Genomic DNA, 12,393 nt, shown 5'->3' on the forward strand with positions numbered 1-12,393 from the left:
ATAAAGGTAGGATTGGAAAAAGCGCTACAATATTCGGCACTGCCTCGGTCGAGACTGTGCCAAACTAAGGAGGATGCCCCCTAAAAGCAGCGTCACACCTTTCGTACCTAGACGTTTATAAACTAGACCCATCTACAACTGAGGAAGATGTAGTAAAATATGTTAAGCCCAAATATCCAGAGGTGAAATGCACAAAATAAGCCTCTAAATATCCAGTCGACTTCGTTTATAGCTGGGGTGTCTAAATGTAATTTAAATAGTATTATGGATCCCACACAATGGGCAGAAGGTACAAGAATCAATAAGTTTTTACACGTATGGCAGAGAATAGCAATATTAGTGAAGAAGCTGCTTATAATTTTACCTTAGTTCATATTAACATACAAAATTTAGCCAACAAAGTTGACCAATTATCATTACTTATAAATGATACTTATACTGATACTTATAAGTGAACATTGGTGTTTAAATGAGAGTTTGACATGTATAAATCTGGATAATTATAATTTAATTTCAAACTTTCCCAGGTCTAATATTGTACATAGGAGTGTCTGCTTATACGCCCAAGAGGGAGTGGGAGGCAGACTCTTGTATGTGTGCTAGATGTATTGCAGTTTTATGGAGTGTAGCTTTGCCAAGACTTTTTGATAATAGGTGCATACAGATCCTCAATATATGGATTGTTTTGTACATTTTTGGAGTGTCTCGACAATCTTTTATATGATCTCTTGGATAAGTATAAAAAAGATCTTGGGTGATTTTAATGTCCATTTTGCTAAAGAAAATCCCAAAAGCACGATTTACTTGCAATAGTAAACAGCTATGGTCTTAAAGCAACTTTATTTGAATTCTGTCTAATAAAAATAAGTCTTGCTTGGATAATATTTTGACCAATATGGATGACTTACTTTTTCAATCAGAAGTAAGGGAGCTTTGTCTTTCAAATCATGATGGTTAAATCATGTACCTTAATCAATCTAAGCAAAACATAGACAATAACAATGTTTGCTTTAGTAGGCAAATAATTGAAAAAGATATAGACTAAAAAATAAGCTATCCATGACTGACCTGAGTTCATATTATGACTCTCAAAGTGTTGACTATCCATTAGATTTTCTTCTTGATTTGTTAAAAAAATATTGAAGTAATTTTTTCCATAAAAAACAACAAACATATTAAAAAAAACGCCGAAATGGTTTGGCGCTGATTTAATATATAAAAGGAAAAAACTATCACAGATATTATATATATACTTGTAACTATTTAATGGCAAGTCACAACATATAAAATTTAAAAATATGTATAAAAAAAGAAAGATAATAAAAGACTATAACTCTCATATGAAATTAGCTTAACAAAAATTACCATAGTAATATGATAAATAAATCTGAAAACAAAATAAAATGTGATGGCAGATAATAAATAAGGAAAGGAACAAATCTAAATCCAGCACAAATCGAAACTGCTCTGTTACCCCTGATGAATTTAATTCCTTTTTTGTATCTGTTATATCCGGCCTTGTCATTGATCTCAATGTCAATAAGGATCTATAAAGTAAATTACTAAACAACATACTCGTGTACGGCAAAACCTTCTTTTTAGAGCCAGTAATAGAGGATGATATTCGTCTAGCTATTAATTGTATGAAATTAACTCATTCGATGGACGTCTATATTATTATAAACAACAGAAAAATCATAATATCTTGTAAAGCATTTCTTGTCAAACTACTGACGTACCTGTTTAATTTCTGTATTTGATCTGGAACCTTTTCAGACTCCTTTAAAAAAACAAAAGTTGTTCCCATCTTCAGAAAGGGAGACCAGAACAACTGTAGTGATTATAGGCCTATTTTAATTATACCAGTTTTGGGTAAAACAATCGAAGTAATATTAAAAAACAGACTTATATTTCAATGTTGCTTTAGAACTGGCCAATCCACTGTTAAAGCACTCCTAGATGTTGTCGCAGATGTGGTCGAGCGCCTTGAGGGGGAAAACATGTTGGAATAACTTTGTGTAACCTCAGTAAGGCATTCAACTGCATCTCCCATGACTTAATTTGAAAAAATTGAACCGTTACGGTATGAGGGGTTGTTCTTGGAATTTGTTCGCATTATTATTACCATTGATGGTCGCCTTCGGTTTGAAGATCATATTTTACATTTAGCTGGGAAATTATCTTCTGGATGTTTTGCAGTAAGAATGGCTAAACAAGAGCTGGGAGGGGTGGTTGCACGTTCAGTGTACTTTTCACTTATTGAATCTCATATTCGGTATGGCTTGCCTTTTTGGGGTTTAACCAATAAGGGGCTACTAAATATTGTCTTTGTTATTTAAAAAAAAGCAATTAGATACCTGTGTTCTGCTAAGTTAAGGGATTCTTGCAAACCTCTCTTCATTTCTGAAAAAATCCTTTTTTCACTCTTTATCTTAGAAACAGCTGCTCTTATTCACAAAATTCCCAAACTACCCTCTGACACTGGCCTTTTGACTCGTCGTGTAAATGATGTTCCCCTACCTATTCCTACGTCTTCCCTTACCAAAAACTCATAATTTACAGAAGTAAAAAAATTTACAATCATGTTCCTCTATGTGTTAGACATATATCGGATGTTAAGAAATTTAAAAGAGAATCAAAAACGCTTTTATTGGCTAAGGCATATTATAACCTGGATGACTTTTTTAATGATAGGTTTTAACCTTGGACATGTTGGAAAGTTTTTTTTTTCCTTTTTTCTTCTCTAGTTTTGTCAACAAGTTTACCTTTATTTAGTAATTGATTGTCTTATTTAGTTATCTTTAATTCAAGTATGTTCAAAAAGTTTTGTCTTCTTGTGTTTAACTTTGTTCATTGTTTTGTCAATTTTTGAAATTATATTTTTGTTTTGTTTTTTTTTAGGATGCTTCTACACAAGATTATTCTTACATAATATAGCACATTTTCTTTCTTTCTTTCTTTCTATATGTCAGGTCGCGAGCAGTATGTAGATTTTGTTGGAAAGCAATCTGACTACAGTAGCAGCAGTACTAGCGGCGTGCCTCAAGGCTCAAAATTGTGGCCATTGTTGTTTCATCTGTCCAGATAAATGCATGCAATATGCAGATGATCCTACACTTAAAAAGGAAAACAAGGACCTAAATACTCTGAAATCTGATAAAATGGATAATATAAAAATATGAAATGATTAGGCGGAGAAAATAGTTGAGATAACGGTTTTCAGGAAACATCTTAAAAGAACAAATATTAAACCACAAGAAAATCTTATAACAAGCCTACTACAGACATTATCAGATATTGGAAAGACTGGAAAGTTGCCAAAAGTGAAATTTGCAAAGATCAAATAAAAAATAAGCAAATTTTAGCCCTGAAAATCTAATGGCGCCAGTGGAATTATTTAAGCTACAAGCAACAAAGACCAAAAACTCTAATAATTTTGCCTCTTATGGTTGAAATAAATATAGTGTCTAAAACTTAAGTTGGCAGTCAGTCAGGATGGCATTTATACCCAAGTTTATAAAAAACAGACCATTCTCAAGCCAAATTCTGTAGACCATTTAGCCTAAAGTCACTTACTCTGATAAAACTCGAAAAACTTCAAGGCAGGTACACTTTGAAGAAAGCCTTGATTGATGGTCCTCTTATCCAGAACCAATAAACTTAGCCTGCAGGAAGATCATCAGACAGCACTAAATAGTCTTTTGTACAATGAAGTTAATGCAATGACATACTGGTGATTTATCAGGAGATAATTACTTAGAAAAAAAGTCAACGAAAATGAAATGCAGCACTTTAAGAGATGCAAATGACTTGATTACATTCACGCAAGGCAAGTTTACAATAATAGTAAGGATCTGCAATTAGCTTTCAATTTTATAGAAAACCGAACAGAAAAGAATAAAGATCGGTCATCGTAAGTCTAAAATGAGTGACATTTACTAACAGGTAAAAATTCGAAGATCCCGAAGACCCCTAAAACTGCAAAGCCGAGGAATTTTTCTATTGAGAAATGTTAAAATTTGAAGGGTGAACCTAAACTCTTCCTAAGTTATCTAGAAGGTTCTATTTCCTTAATATAGTCTTGCAGCCTTTAGTGACAATTCCTGGAGTCATGATTAAAATTGCTATAGCTGAAACTATATTTTCTTACTATTGTCTTCGTAGTTGCATCTCTAGTTGAACAAGGCTTTAAGAAGTGTTAGATAAATTAAAACGAGGAATTATTTAAATTGTATTAACGATAAAGAAATAACAAGATTAATCAATAATTCCCAAAACACCGTTTTTAGGCTTTAATATCCTATATTGCGTATAGACGATTTAATTAAATTTGAATTATTTTAATATTAAAATCACGTAATGTGGTTTTTCAGAACTAAAAATTATTCCCTTTATGTGCGTTATGAACAAAATTAGTGCATTTATAATTTGCAATATAGCTTACTCAATTAATATTACTGCAATATTAAATTTATTATTAGTATGAACGGAATTTAATAAATATATTTATTTGCTACTAACTTTTCTAAATATTTGCATAGATTAAAGCATAAATAATTTTTTTTACTTTAAACAATATTCTAGAAGTTTTTCAAGATTTAAATAAAAAAATATTCAAAAAATTACTGATTGCTTAGGGTAAATACAAATGGGAAAAAATGAATTACGCGACAAACAATTTTTATTCCACAGCGTAAATTATAAACAATGATATTTGGGATATATACGTGCTGAAAGATATATTTCAATTTGAAAAACTAAGAAAAAATGTTGCGAGCTATTTATTTCCTCATTATTCATCACGGCGTAGTTTTATGTTTGCCTAGTTTGGACTACCATACATATTATCATTTTCAGTTTGCGGAAAATACCTGGTCACGTTTACTTTCAATTTGAGAAAATGTAATCTTGCTTTCAGACTTTTTATAATTTGAAATGGAACTACATAGTTTTTCCAAGCAGTGGCGTATTCACGGGTGTTCTACGTGTTCTCTGGAACACGGGCCCGGGGGTCCAAGGGGCCCGAGCGCGCTAAATATTTTTTTCAATCAAAATTGTACCCGAAAATACGATTTTATAATATTTTTAAAATTCTATTCCTGCACACGATCGACTTAGCTAATTAAGTCTATCTGACGAGATTAAGCCTTTTATTTTTTATCCACAAAAATTAAAAAAGAATCCCCCTAAAGCTTTATTATACACTAAGGACTGGGCAACAAAAAATGGTTTAAATAGCCCTGGCAACTTAGACCAATATTGTTTTCCTGGTTTCTTCTAAGCAAACGCTAAGTAGAAGAAGAAGGTCTGTTAATCGAACGGTAGCGGCGGCGGCGCCGCGTGCTCGTGTGTTTTTACGTCCAATAACGACAATTATTTCTCTTGGTGATTCCCCGGATTTTTAATCTGTGTGGTTGCGGTTGTTTTAGAAGCAGACGTTTTTAAAATTTTATACATTATGTAAGACCCTGTTTATTTTCTAAAGAATTGAAATATTTTTCTTAGTCATTAAGATGAAATTTATCGGTCTGACCGAAAAGAGGTCCAGGATATTTACAAAACTAAAGCTAGCTCAGCGGTACCGTAAGTAACCAAATACGGTTTACACTTAGCGTTTCCCCTCGCGAATTATTTTTATGGGTTTCGATAAAAGAGTGAGATAAATATTTGGTTTATAAAATTCATTTGAGTTTTGGTCACTAAAGAGTGAAGTTATTTTATAAAAACAATAAAGGATGTTGCGACGTGAAATAAGCTGTGTTGGTTTAATGTAGTGTTTTACTACAAGAAAGGGTGAGTGTTATCACAGAGTATGCTTATTTCTATCTTATTGATTACACCGATATTTTACCTTTTTAAATAAAATGTGATTAATGAAATATTTTAATGACCGATTGTTGTTTGTCTTGCTTGTGTTGTTGTGACGATTGTTTATTGTTTCTTGTTTAGATACTGAGCTGGTCTGGGACCATTGCACAGCTCGTTGTATTTAACAAGGCTTTGTATCTGGACAGGACCCTCGCGTTTTGGTGTCCATTGCACCCCTCAGTACAAAGTGTGTTATCGTCAGGTGGTCTAGATCGGAGATTGCTGTCTCAATCTCATGTTTTATGATAATGTTTTTGGTAGCATTTTGGCTACGGTTTGTGAGTAACAACTATAAATTGAATTAAGTACTATAGAGTGTTTCAACTTAATAAAAGTATTAAGGTAAGGTTTTTCTTAATATTTCATATACAGGGTGGCCATTTGAAAACGAAACAGAGCCTATTTTGAGTCCCTCAGAACATTTGCGAAAAAATCCTCGGACCCGTCAATTTTTGATTCAAGGGAGAAACATTTTTTTGCTAGTTTCGCCCCCCTGAGGGCAAAACCCTAGCGGGGGTGACAAGGGCTCCCAAAATTTTAAATGGAACGGGGGGTCGAGTGATACCTTATTTTGAAGGTATTTTTATGTGGATTATAACCCTAAAGTTTTAAATCGTTACTATTTGCCTAGTCGATACAGGGGCTAATAAAAGTTACAAAAAAATATTGCAAAGAGAGTAAAAAAATATTAAAAGAGTTTATGAACATTTTCAAGAAAATTTTCCCAATTCACCGGCTTTAACTGCTCAGTCAAAATATCTAATGGCCAAACTTGCCTTTGGCGAAGAAAATGATATGCCAGTGTCATTCTATGAGCCATTAAGAGCTCCAGAAATTGCATCAACATCTACTTCCAAATCTCAACCATCTCAAATTACACCCCCTAATGAAAGAAGCATAGATATTGATCCACCGAATTTAAGTACAATGGCAAACAACTCAGAAAAAGATAATAAGGATTCTTCAAAAAAATTTACAGAATTTTTAAACTTACTACAGGCTCACCATAATACATATGGCAGTTGCCCAAAAATAATAAATGTTTGCAAGCAACGCTTAAAAAAAATTTCGACTTGTTCTGCTTGGGATTTTTTCTTAGCTACTGCTGGTAGTTATCTTCCTAGAAAACATACAACTAGAGCCGCAATTAGAGTACAACCTACAACAATAAGTCGAAGGATGACTTCTATCCAAGAAACAAAACGTTTCGCAGGTGGTCGTCCTTCAAAAGATTCATCACTGAAAAGAAAAAAAACCAAAAGACCTCGAAATTTGCAGCTTAATGTTGAAAATAATGTGCCAAATACAACAGGACACTGACTTGTATTTATTTTTGATTTTTATTGATTTTTACATTTCAGTTTTTGTTTTCAAAATGGCAATTTTCTATTCTTTACCTATAATATGGTAATAAAATCTTGCTAACAATTACATATTGCATGGTTTTTTATTTAACTGATGATGTTGTGTAGTTATTATGGGTGTCTTGTTAAACTAATTTTGCTTTTCTCTAGAATGTTAATAAAATAGTGGTAATTTCACATTGCAGGCTACGTATTTCATTGAAGCATTGTTTCTATGGAAAAAAACACCTTAGGTTCCGCCATTAATCTCAGCACTCACCAGTTATTTCCGACCACGATCTCGGCACTCACTCAGGTAACCAATCACGGCGCTTTATTTTTACTATGGTGCCGAGATCGACGGCGGAATTGAAACATGCCTGCGGATCATTGCCCTTTGCAAGTAATTCAATGGCGATGTAATCCTTTCTGTGAAATTCAGCCATATCTTTTAAATATATCTGCTGTGGTCGTGTTGGTCCTGCTGCATATGTAACTACTAGATGCTTGACAGAAATTTCCTTAAAACTATCTCAAATTAATCCTCTCATAAGTAAAATGATACTAAAGGACATTTACGTGGATGATCTGTGTATGGCAGCTGAGAAAAGTAAAAATATTAAAGAAGAAGTAACCAAAGCTCTTAGAGTACCTATATGGCTTGGACCTTATAAAATTTCACTGCAATGACCCCAAACTTTTATCAGACAATATTTATTTTATAGAAAATAAGAACTCAAAGATGATATTTTAAAGTATTCAATAAAAATACCCTCTGATAATAATTTTACAAAACCTAATACACTATTATGCACAGCCCAAATATTCAATCCCTTGGGTCTTATTGCCCCTGTGGTCATAACAGCCATGATTATAATTCAAATGTTATGGTAACATAAATTTGATTTAAATTCATTTGATCGATTTGAATTTTGATTAAATTGATTGAATTTTGAGTTCTTTTAAAAAATGCACCCTCTATTAGTTTGCATGGTTTTTCTGATGCCAGTGAGCAAGCGTACAGTTTTTGTATTTTTCTAAGATCTTCTGATAATTATGGTAACATCTGTACTAACTTGTTATGTGCAAAAACTCGAGTAGCTCCACTCAAAACAACAACCATTCCTAGGCTTAAGTTATCCGGCTCTTCTTCTGGCGGAATTGTCAAAAAAGGTGGTACAAGCATTTGATTTATTATTAGATAAAAATATATACCTATGCAGTAATTCAATAATAGTATTATCTTGGATCAGATCTAAATCTCAATAGTATAAAAACTTTGTTGCTAATCGAATTGTGCAAATTCATTAGTTAACAGAAGTAGAAAATTGGGACTATGTAAAAACGGAAGAAACCTCAGCTGATCTGCTTTCTCGGGGCGTCAGTTTAGATGTTCTTTTTAGTAGTGACTTGTGGCCACATTCGTTATTAATGCTTAAAACCGAACGGCCAAAAGTTTTGCCTAACGTTAATAATTATGATATATCTACCTGAAGCCTGAAATGAGATCCAGTCCAATCATTTGTACTATATGTTCAGATGCAGATACTATTAAAAATTATTTGCATAATAGATTTTCTTCTTTACATTTCATACAAAAGATAATTTCTTATTATATTCGCTTTGTTAATAATTGTAGACATAAAAGGCAAGGTGGTAATTTAAGCAGAAATTAGTTAAATAGTTGTTTAGTAACTCTTATAAAATTAGTTCAAAATGTTGAGTATAAAAAAGAAAAACAAGACTTAATAAATAATAAATCATTATCATCGAAAAATACACTATTAAAGCTTAATCCATTCAGAGATGACCAAAACAATTTAAGGGTAAGTGGGAAACTAAGACACTGTGATGTCCCATAGGATACAAAATATCCTGCTATTTTACCACCGAAATATGAGCTAACTTACTTAATTACTGACCATGAACACCTTACATGCAGGACCTCAAATGCTTTTATCCTCCATAAGAAGGAGATATTGGCCAATATCGGCTCAAAATCATATCAGAAGAGTAGTGAGGTCATACGTAAAATGAGTTCGTTTTGATGCTTCTACTATTCGTCAGATAATGGACGATTTACCTTCCCAACGTATAAAGCCCACTAGATCATCCTTTTCTTGTCAAGGATAGGCTCACTAGAAATTACAAAACGCTAAAGGGATAGAAAGGATGTGCCTCTTTGTATGTTTATATTTACATACATCTCGAACTGGTCGGTGATGTATCTACTTGTGCGTTATTAGAGCATAAAATGAAATTTTTAAACTAATTAAAAGGGAACATAATAATATTGAGGCGGACTTAATTAAAGAAGGCATTAAATGGCATTTAATACCTCCTAGATCGCTGCATTTTGGTGGCCTTTGGGAGGTTAGAGTAAAATCTACTGAGTTTCTTCTGAAAGGAGTATTAGATTCTAATCCCTCAAGATTTTACGAGTTCTCAACTATATTTTCTCAGCTAGAAGAATGCTTAAATTAACAGACCCGTTTCTTCTTTTAGTTCTGATCCTTCAGATCCACAACATTTGACTCCCGCGCACTGCCTTATCCTTATTGGAGAAGAGTTGACCAGTATTCCTGATGACAACTACTTATCCATTTCTGAAAATAGGCTCACGAAAGTCAAGCGCCTTCAAAAAATGATACAGCACTTCTGGGCAAAACTTCCCTACGTTACTAAAGTCAGGCTTCATTGTCCTGATCAAAGAGGCTTCAAGATCGCTTACCACCGGTAAAATGGTATATGGGTTGTGGTCCAAGAAAATCATCCTTATTCTGATGAAGTATTTGTGTTCTGTGAGGCTATCGACAGAAGCACGCATTATAAACATTCAAATTATAAAAATAACTGTAACGTTAAAAAATAAAAACATCCATTCAAACAAAAATCTTCAAATGTTATTTAGTTATAACATGAATAAATTAAATTGAATTGGATTGAATAACAAGAACTTGAGCGAACATGCAAACTTTGAGACCTAATTTGTTGTGATAATAGAAACTAATATTATCCAGCACTGCAAAAAGCAACAATGCCTTTGTTCATTCAGATCTTTCTTAATGTGTCTTTGGACCACCCCAAACCATTAAGTTAAATCTCCCCTAGTAAGGGTGTTTCTCATGGAATCGCAGGTCTAAAAAGTGTAAGGAACGCCTTATACCCTTGCGACGATCGTGTGCCATAATAAACGTGATTTGCTTTAAGATGCAAGCATGAAAGTCGCACATTAACACAATAAGAGTAAAATAATTCTACTAGAGACGATGAAGTATAGAGAGGCCTTTAAAATTCAGGTAGATCCTCGTATAGCTTTTCAAATAAATAGAACTGTGTTGAATTGAGTGAGTAGGGGAATTTATCATTTTAGTATTACAATTTGGTATTATGTATTTCGAACGAAGAACTAGCCTTAATAATTAATAGATGTCTTTAATTTATTATTAAAGCATATTATACAGTTTAAGATTTACAAAGGAAATAAAGGCATAAATAAAATCGATTAAGGAGAAAATCTAAAGAAAAAAAGAAATTAAAAAGGCATTAAACAAAAGAACAAACCACTTTAAAATAGAATTTTAAGAACAGAAAGAACTCTGAAGAAGTATAATTTTTCAGTAGGGCATTTCAGAAAATAGGCCTCTGGAAGATGTTCATACAGTTTGACAACATAATGATTTTAGGGACTATCTTCGAATAAGAACACAAACTGAGAGCAAAAAAAGACTGGTGACAGAAATAATAACATATTAAATATCGATGAGTACTCTTATGGATATCAGAATATTCTTTACCAGAAGGCCTTTCATATGCAATTAATCATGCAACCCACATACAGAAACAGAGCAGCATCCAGTATTGATCACTTATTTGTAAAATCAAAAATGATTAACATACAGTATATCCTAGTATTAATGAAAGCATATTACAGATGACTTTTAATTATTAATACAGGTTGTTCTTAGTGGATTAAGGGTAAACCAGAATAAAGAAAAAAAGTTTACCTATTTTCTACTTTATTTTATTATAATTAACTACCAGAAGACTTAAGTAATAAAAACTGGACTGACATCTATGTAATAGAAAATATTAATGATGTCACAGAATACTAACAGTATCTAGACTAAAATTTGTACAGGTTGTTTCAGAACTATGAGATCAAACTTCTAGGGGTTGTTCAGTGCAACAGTAGAATCCATTTGAGTATAGGAACCCATGTCCGGAAATGTGTCACTACGCCACTACGGCCCTAAGACGCGTTTAAATTTATAAAAAACATGAATTACCTAAATAGGATCTAATGCATTTATTTTTACCTTTTGTATATGATACCATCACAACAATTGTTCAAAATGTCTTCCTCCAACCTCAATACACCGATTTAAACGCTGCACATGATTTCGGCGGACTAAAAATTTGATCCTTGTTTTGAATGATTTCAAATGCTGCTGTTATTCGTCCAATTAAGTCTAGCTCTGATTCTACTGGAGTTTCGTAAACTAAAGACATGCCCCCACAAAAAAAAATCAAGCGACGTTAAATCGGGTAACCTAGGATGCCAAGAAACTGCTCCACCTCTGGCAATCCAACGGTGCCCAAACCGCTAAGCCAAATACTCGCGTACTTCTACAGCAAAGTGAGCCGCCGCTCCATCATGCTGAAACCACATTTGCTGTCTAACGTTTAGTGGAACATTTTTAAGGAGTTCTGGGAGAACTTCCTCTAAGAAACGCAGATAAATAGGTCCTGTTAACCGTTCCGGTAGAAGGTATGGCCCAATTAAATAATCATCAACAATGCCTGCCCATACGTTGACAGACCAACGATTCTGATGTTTTCTTGGAAAAATTTCATAAGGATTTTCTTCGTCTCAAACATGGCTATTGCTACTATTAAAAATACCGTCTCTTATGAAAGAGGCTTCATCGGTCCACAAAACATATCGTAAAAAATTTGGTTGTGCAATGATGTGATCCAGAAGCCATCGACAAAATTAAACTCTAGGATGATAATCGGCTGCAGTCATACGTTGAACTTTCTGAAGGCGGTAAGGATGTTGCTCGTAATAAACTTTTTGTATCCAGGATGCTGTCATTCGGGATAACGTTCATGATACAACCGCGATGCGGCTCGTGCATTGCAGTTTGTTGCTCCGTATGCCAAATGCATATCTGCCAAT

Source organism: Anthonomus grandis, chromosome 22, assembly GCF_022605725.1.
Source record: "Anthonomus grandis grandis chromosome 22, icAntGran1.3, whole genome shotgun sequence".
NCBI classification, from domain to species: domain Eukaryota; kingdom Metazoa; phylum Arthropoda; class Insecta; order Coleoptera; family Curculionidae; genus Anthonomus; species Anthonomus grandis.